Consider the following 8,726-nt stretch of genomic DNA (forward strand, 5'->3'; position numbering starts at 1 on the left):
AAAATAAACAAAAAAGTTAAAAACGTTATACTTATTATGTTGTGAGGCTAGTTGAGTCAGTGTACTTGAGCACTGCGAGGTTAACCCCTCTCTACGCCTTGACTGGATTTTTGCTTATCACTTCGTCAGACTAAGTAATAATTGTCCTCAGATCTGCATACCTCCCCGAGGAGCCTGTAACCATTCTGAGATTCGATAACGCGGTGTTGGTAAGCCTGTCAGTTTTCGTAAATAATTTCAGGGTTTTATCCTTTATGCATTATTTAATCGAATCAATCGCGAAATCCACTAAGTGGATATGTGTATTGTATTTGATAGAACTAAGTTTCTACATAGCATGTGTTGAAAATATTTAACATATAATAGAACAAATTAGTGCTGACAGATATAGAAAGCGTTCAACTCACACGGATTTTATTTTAACTTAGGTTTTAACCTGTTCTTCTTTGCTTAAAGTAATACGAATTTGATCAAGTAAGCGACTGAAGCATTTTTACTCAACAGAATCTATAAATTCTTAAGTGATCCACTGTTATAAGTGTTCCCTAATAATATAATAATACGTTTTTCAGGTTATTATATAAAAGTTTATAATAATATATGTTGCATTTATTTTAGAAGAGAGCGTCAAACTATTTTAATGCTCTGTCTTTGATGTACTTTTGCACGCTTTCGATTCGTAAGTCCTTAATTAACATATATCTTTATTCGTGATATATCACGGTGTATTTACTATAAGTCACAATACAGTATACTGATACATATGAAGTTTTCTAATAGCCGATGAAGCAGTAGTAAAAGTAGTTTAAGTTATTACTCGCTTATAAAGCAGAGCATTATTTTTTCTCGCTTAACTTTCCCTATACTAATGGTTTTAAGTACATAGAAGTTTGCCCAAAATCAGAAAAGAAGTTCAGAAAAACATTTTCAATGAATTGTGGCGAAAGAGATAAAAATTTCAATTTACTTTTTAAATCAACAACCAGAATTAATTTTTAATAAACACAAAAATAAATCGATTTACTTATTTTTCATAAATAACAAAATATAATACAAATAAAGTGTACTTATGTTTATGCAATATATTATCATTATCTTCTTTTTTGCTTAATTTAGTTTGCTTGATTTTATTTAATTATTTCAACAAATATACAACTGCAATAAATAAAGTTTACAATAGAAAATAAATTTCTAATATAATTTATTTTCCATAAAATGAAGTTGAATAAATTAAAAAACGATCTTCTGCTAGTTTTATAAAAAAAATTCTTAATACATTAATATATAGAGATATAAAAAGCAATAAAAACAAATATTTAATTATTTCATGTTATTAAAAAATTAATTTTCAATTGAATCTCTCAAAATGATAAATGAAGTAAAAACATATTTTTTATATTTCTGTATTTATAATTCATTTACCAATGTGGTTTTTTAATGATTTTTAAATCATTACAAACACAATAATATATTAAAAAGTATTTTTTTTTGTTTATAATTGTTCAATATGATTCATTAAGATTTAATGAGAAAATACATTTTAAAATTGGTTCTATAATTTAAGTTGATATTATTAGTTCCAATAATCTATTATATTTTATGGTTTTGAAGAAGATTTTTAGATTTATTGAGAACTGATAAAGTTATAGAAAATAACAGTTAAATTACAATAGTTTGGTAATTCATATAAATCTGGACTATCTAGCAATTAATTTTAGTTATTAAAACTTTATATCAAATAAATTTATTTTAAATATTTTTGACAAGTTTTAAAAAAAAGTTATAAAATAAACTTTATAGATTTGAAATATAGTTATTTATATATTTTTATTTAATTTAATAAAATTATCTGATGAGTTTATAAATTATCAAAAATATTATTTATTATATACTTCAACATTATATTAAATTGTAAAATATTGTACCCCGTTTGCTACATAAAATATGTCAAATAGTTAATTAATATGGAAAAATAATTAAAAATGAATATACAGTACGTTGAAAAATCGTTCAGATGTACTTGTATAACATATATCTTCCACTTGTCCATTTACCATTTTATTTCAATTAAATGCAAAATGTACCAGACATTTTTGGAATAAACCCAAATAGATTTGGCAATGATGTGAATGTAAATTATTTGGGTATTCAATTTGGTATTCTTTTATTTTATTTATAACATAAAAAAGAGAATTAAAAAAGCAAAATTTATTTTCATCAAGTGCGGACTCTACAATAAAAGGAACTGTGGACATGCTGGGCTGAAGCAACAACAATAAAAACAACAGCTGCAGTCAAAAACAGCGAATTTCGCAAAAGTGCAAAATGGGATTAAATGCCTGGAATACATGAATACTGAAGAGTCCAGATGATGAAAGGGTTGTTGGCATATGTGGATGTGTGTAAACAGGCTCAGTTGTGTGGAAGGAAGACATATATCATATTTCCCAATAAAAAATAAAAAATAAAAATTAAGTATATCCTACTTATGTTTCTTATATTCTTATGCATTCCCGGGGTAGCTTAATAAATTTGAATAAATATAGGACACTAAAATATTTCTTTAAATTTTTATTTTAGGTACTATTTATTTATTATTTTATCATGTAGTGACAAAATCATTTATAATATATAGTTAATTTTCATAAAAATAAGAAGTTTGAATTCTATTCTCATATATATTTCCTAACATTTGAAAGGAAAATCTACAAATAAATATTATAAATAATAAATAAATCGAGTCATAAAGAAGCCAAAATTGAATACAAAAAAGTTTTATAATGAATTTTAATAAAAATAACTTTTTTAAATTTGATTTTAACGTTATTTCTTATATTTAATTATTTGTAACTAATTTTTTTGAGACTGCAAGTCAGCCGAAAATTCGATTAAAAATAATATAAAAAAATGGGTTGTAGTTCATTATATCTCAAAACGTCATTAAAAATTATTGTATGAACGTAATCGACCCAGCACCGTACTCGCTAGATCTAAAATTATCACCTCTAGAAAGGGATTTGTAAATTTTTTGCTATCCCTATAGATATGGATCTTTAAAATATTGGATTACAGTCATAAAATATTTGAAAGTGTGAAAAACCATGTATGGAGTATTGTGTCAAGGCTGTTGTTGATGTATAGTGCTCGATGGTGTCTAATTTAAAAGTGACGAATTTAAAACTTAACAAGCAACACTTTGAATTAGAATTAAATGCTGCATTTTAACTTCAAATAAATAACAAATTAAAAAAACACTTAAACAAAACAATTTCATATTCAATCCATTTGTTAAAAAGGTGTTTTTACATTTAATATCTGTTAATACCTATATATTTCTATAGAACCACATCAATAAAGAAACTAACCAATAATTAATTTTTTTTTATTATAACTTGTATGTAATAAAACAATTAATAAAAAATTTACTGTACCAACCCCGTAATTTAAAATGAATGGGAAAAAATGTACTTTCAGTACACAAATATTGTTGTAGTGGCAAATAAAAAGTTTTCTACCATTCGATACAAGATTATAAAACGTATGGGACATAGGTAGAACGAATCCGTTGATCATATGCTAAAACAATTGAACTAAACAAAGAAAGTCAAAACCATTTAACCCTTTTTTTTAAAAACTTAACTATACATAAGGTGAAATAAATCGAATTTAATTATATGAAAAATATTATTAAAAATAAACTAAAATCTGAATAAATTTTAATTAAATTGTCTGAAATATTACTCAAATGATAATTGGAATTTTGATAGCACTTGATATACATAGTTTCTTTCAAAAAGAAAAAGTCACCAATAAATACCGCATTACTTACATATTGCAGGCTTTTGTCATATCTTTGTCGTTAGTTCCTTCTCCATTATATTCTAGGCATAAATATTCGTAGTAAGCTAATGATTTGTAAATAGTTCTTCCTATGCAAAATGTAACTTCTGTAAGGAAAACATTTAAATGCTACTTTAACCTCTATAATTTATCAATAGGCCCTTTTAGGTAACCATTAACCAATTTAATTAGATCTCTGGACATAAGGGAACAAAAATATATGAAATAGTCTATGCGAACTTATTTAAAAAGTGTCAGAGATATCCAAAGAAATCAAAAAAAGAAATATTGATATTAGTAGTAGAATATGTGATACATTTATTAACAACACATAAAAAGAATGTATGTATTGCTAATCACATAGCCTAGCCTTCTATTTTTTATTGGAAGATTACATTGGGTTACATTGGTGAAGTTAGGATTGAAGTTAGGATTGAAATGACATAAATCACTTCTTGGCATGGTAGTATTAAAATGTCACTGATCAATATTAATTTAAATTGAGCATTCTTTTTACCTACAGTTGCTGAAATTAGAGAAAAAAAGGGGAAAGGTGTCAATGGTACACCTAATAGGTCTATGCATATTGAAATTGGGAACTTTCTTTACCTATAGTTGCATGTACAAGAGGAAACAAAGAGGGAAAAGCAAATATGGAAGAATCGTCCAAATTTGGCAAAATTAAGATGTTACACTATATAAGTCTATAAGAACTACTTACACTCTTGCTACATTCCTAATCTAATGTTCTCTTTTAATTGCTCTATCTTTGAAAAGTATCTATAATAACTGTGTAGACTATAGAAGTCTATGAACTAAACACCATTGCTGATATTTTAAGTATAATGGCCTCTTTTAATTACTCTAGCTTTTATGTGTATCTATGATAACTGTGTAGACTAAAAAAGTCTACGAACTAATCACCCTTGCTGATATTCTAAATATAATATTCTATTTTAATTACTCTATCTTTGAAATGTATCTATAATACCTGTGTGGTAATAAAATGGCACTTAAAAGCTACTTAAACAAAACACAAAGCTGTGTTCCCATTAAAATCAACCAAACCAGCCATTTCTAATATAAACGAATTGACATCTAAGCTTAAAACTATGTCATTTTGTTATTACTTAAGTAAAGATACTTTCTTAAAATTTCAATAAAATATATTTTTATGAAGATAAATGAAATATAAACTTTATATGCAAATGTTGTTTATTTCTAAATTTTATAATTTTAAATAAATTTAAAGCTTAGCCGAACCTTTCGAATTTGATGAGCCAACTCTACGCCCATACTCCGTTGATGTTCATAATTAGTTTCAACAAATTTGCCTTTTAAGTTTTCACACTTAGCAAATCACTCAATAATTCCATAAAGTTTATATAAAATCGAAACGTATTACCATATAAGTAAATTTGTATTCTTACTCAATCATACATAAAATGTGTGAATGGTATAAAAAAATATGAGCCGGGTCCGCAGAATCACTAAGTTTTTCTATAATTAAATGATACTAAAAAATCTTTAATTTTAATTTTATTCTTGAAGCGCAATATAAATCAAAACAAGTCAGATTTTTTTATTATAAATCACTATACATAGACTTATAAAAAAATCAATAAAATCACAGCTCAATATGTAATAAAATATTTTTTAAACAATTCTTTTGACTTTAATCTTTTACAGCATATGAAATAATAAATTTTTAACCAATTATTCATAAATCCAAAATTGGCATCTAACTCGGCATGAAACCTGACGCTATTTTACTATTCTCTTAACATAGACACTTTGTTTTGAATTCTTCAGGAAGTGCTTCTCCCACATTTTTTTTCAAAAAACTAATTATGTATACATATCTACATATATATATACAAAGATATGTGTTATAAAATAGCATCCAAATTATTTAATTCTTTTGATTTTTCTATTTAATTCAATTTGTGTGGAGCAAATAATGAAAAAAATTCTATTAGAAAAAGCACTCCTCACTCCTCTACGCTTAAAAAATCAGTAGCTGAATAAACGTTTTTATAACTCAAGTATGTAAATATTTATATGCAAATTTACTATGTGAAGTAGTTTTAATAATGAGACAATGAATCAGTTGGCATGAAACGTTAATGTCTATCAAATAAATATAAAAATATTTGCGTACAATAGATATAGCAAAAAACTTCCATATACGGATTTTATTATGCGATAGTTTAGTACGGCATATAAATAGTTTTATATTTAAATTAAAAATTTAAAAAATGTTTATTTATTATATTAGAATGTTAAATTTATTATTATCACAATAACGTTTGCACTTTAGAAATCATTTTTCAGTACGTTTTACATCTTCGTAGCAATTTATAATTTAATGTATAGTTATATATATATAGGAAATAATTTATTATCTATAATTAATTATATAAAATATAAATACATTTTAAAAATAAATAATTATTTTTTTAAATAATTATAGTTAATTTGAAAAAAAAAATAAATTAATTTTTAAAATTATATTACATTTATATTCAAAAATAATACTCTGATATAAACTAAATAAATAAAAAATAAATAATAAAAATAATAATAGATAATAATAAAAATAATAATAGATAATAATAAAAAAATAATAATAGATAATAATAAAAATAATACTAATAATAAAAAAAATAATTAATCAATTAAAAATTTTTCTTAAATAATAAAAAAAATATTTAAGAAATAATAAACTCACCTAAAATATATATTTGTGTTTTAATTAGATAAATTACAGTCGTATATTATATGTTACTGTTTGCATATACGAGTATTTCAACTAAGTTCAAATTAAAAAATAATTTAAAAAATTTGATTTACTGAAAATACTTAAAAAGTCTGCATTTTTACCATTACTCAAAATATGTACAGAAATTTATAATATCATTATACCATTGCTTAGAATATATTTCTTAAATTAATGCGGTTTAATTTATTTTATGGGTTGGCATTTATCTACAATACTGATGACTCCAATTACTGCGATGTTAGAACCATAAAATTGTCTGTACCAATGTTTCTCAAATCAAAACGTGCTGTGGACCCGAAATATATTTAATGTGTATTGGGCTAGGTTACGTTAATGTGGCAATCGGTCTAGTTGACTAATGCATTTAGAGGCTATTGGTCATCATTAAGATGGGAACTTAGTTGTATTACTTATGGCATCATTTTAGCGCTCTTATAAGCGCAAATTGTTCAAATTTCAGCCCCGGATACCTTTCTCTAGATATGTTTGCTCTAGAAGTTTACCTAGCTAGAACTGATGAGCAATTAAATAAGTCTTTCATACTTTATTTTTTATATCTTTACAACTTCTGTAATATCGTTGCAAGGAGTTCCGAGCTTGAGAGCATGACTATCATATAGCTAATGGCCAGTTATATAAACCAATATTATTTTCAGAGATATCCTCTCTTGTTTAGCTGATTAAACCCATTGCTTTTTATTCTATTCTTCTTCTTCTTTTTGTTCTTGAGTTAGTGCTATTACGCATTTTTACTCTATAATGGCTGGGGAGCTTATCACTACCCCACACTAGGCTTTAACTAGGCTAAGAAATATCTATTAAATGTGTAAAGATTCTAGAAATGTTTATTTGCCCAAGATACGTTGGTCATTTTAACAACCCTATACTTTAAAATGATTCCACAGGTGGCGATAGATATTGTAATATCATTTTTGGGAGCATAGACTCTTCCTTGAAGACTGAGAATCTATAATTTTTTTGAAGGCCATTTTGTTCATATTAGGCGAAAATTTTATTTAGATCCCCAGGCAATCACATCAAATTTTAAGCTTAGTGGTCTGGATATCTGAGTATATATATCATCGTGTATCGAATATATATACTAAATTAGCACATTTTACTTAAGCAAGTGGCTATTTTTTTGATGGCTAAGTCGCTTGATGGCCCTATTTGAAAAACATTACAGTGGTCAGAAAGACGAGCAGATAGTTTTAATACAACATCTTTCGAGAAGACTCCAATGACAATTCTTTCATTGATGCTACTAAATGGTTACTTCTTTCATTGTCAAGATCACTGTTTCATAAACACCACAATGGTCAGAAATGGGAACTGATAGCTTTAGTCTTAAATCCTGATGTTGTCTAAGACGATGATACATTGCTGTATTATTAACAGCATGTGCCGTTGGTTGAGTCTATACTCTTTATTTGTAATAGTTTTTTTTAAGACGTCATTAACAAATTGGATGTACAAATAGATTGAATTTCATGACTTAAATTTGGTTTTCCTTTTCTGAATAAACAACCTATTTTTTTAGTTTAGTACAAATCATTAGCAACCAAATATCAGAATTATATCAGGTTTCTGTGAACATTTTCTATCATTTAAAAAATGTGCCAAGCTTTATAACGTGTGCAAGTTTTAGAGAGAGTACTGTATCATATATAAGTTTAATAAGGTAAGGTATTAGTAGTTCTAATAAAAATTAAAATATTTTCAAAAGTTTGTTATAGAAACATATATTTTTTTTATAAAATATATTAGAAATTAGAATATACTAAAAATTATAGATATACTAAAATCTAGCTTGTCAGTGATTTTGAAATTCATGAATTGATCATAAAATTTATTTTTGTTTTTAATTTTTTTTATGTTTTTATATTTTTATATATTTTTATAATTTGTATATAGCAAAACTAAAGACAGATATTTGAATTGAAAAATTAAACTTATTAAATTATTTTTAAAGGTTTTGCTATTATAGAGACATTGTATTTCAGAGTGGTGTGATTTATTTTTCTTATCATTTATTTAATTTATGCAGTCAAAAAATGTTTAACCTTTAAAAATTTTGTTATAATAATGTAAACTAAATGCTCTT

Source organism: Teleopsis dalmanni, chromosome 2, assembly GCF_002237135.1.
Source record: "Teleopsis dalmanni isolate 2A chromosome 2, ASM223713v2, whole genome shotgun sequence".
NCBI lineage: Eukaryota > Metazoa > Arthropoda > Insecta > Diptera > Diopsidae > Teleopsis > Teleopsis dalmanni.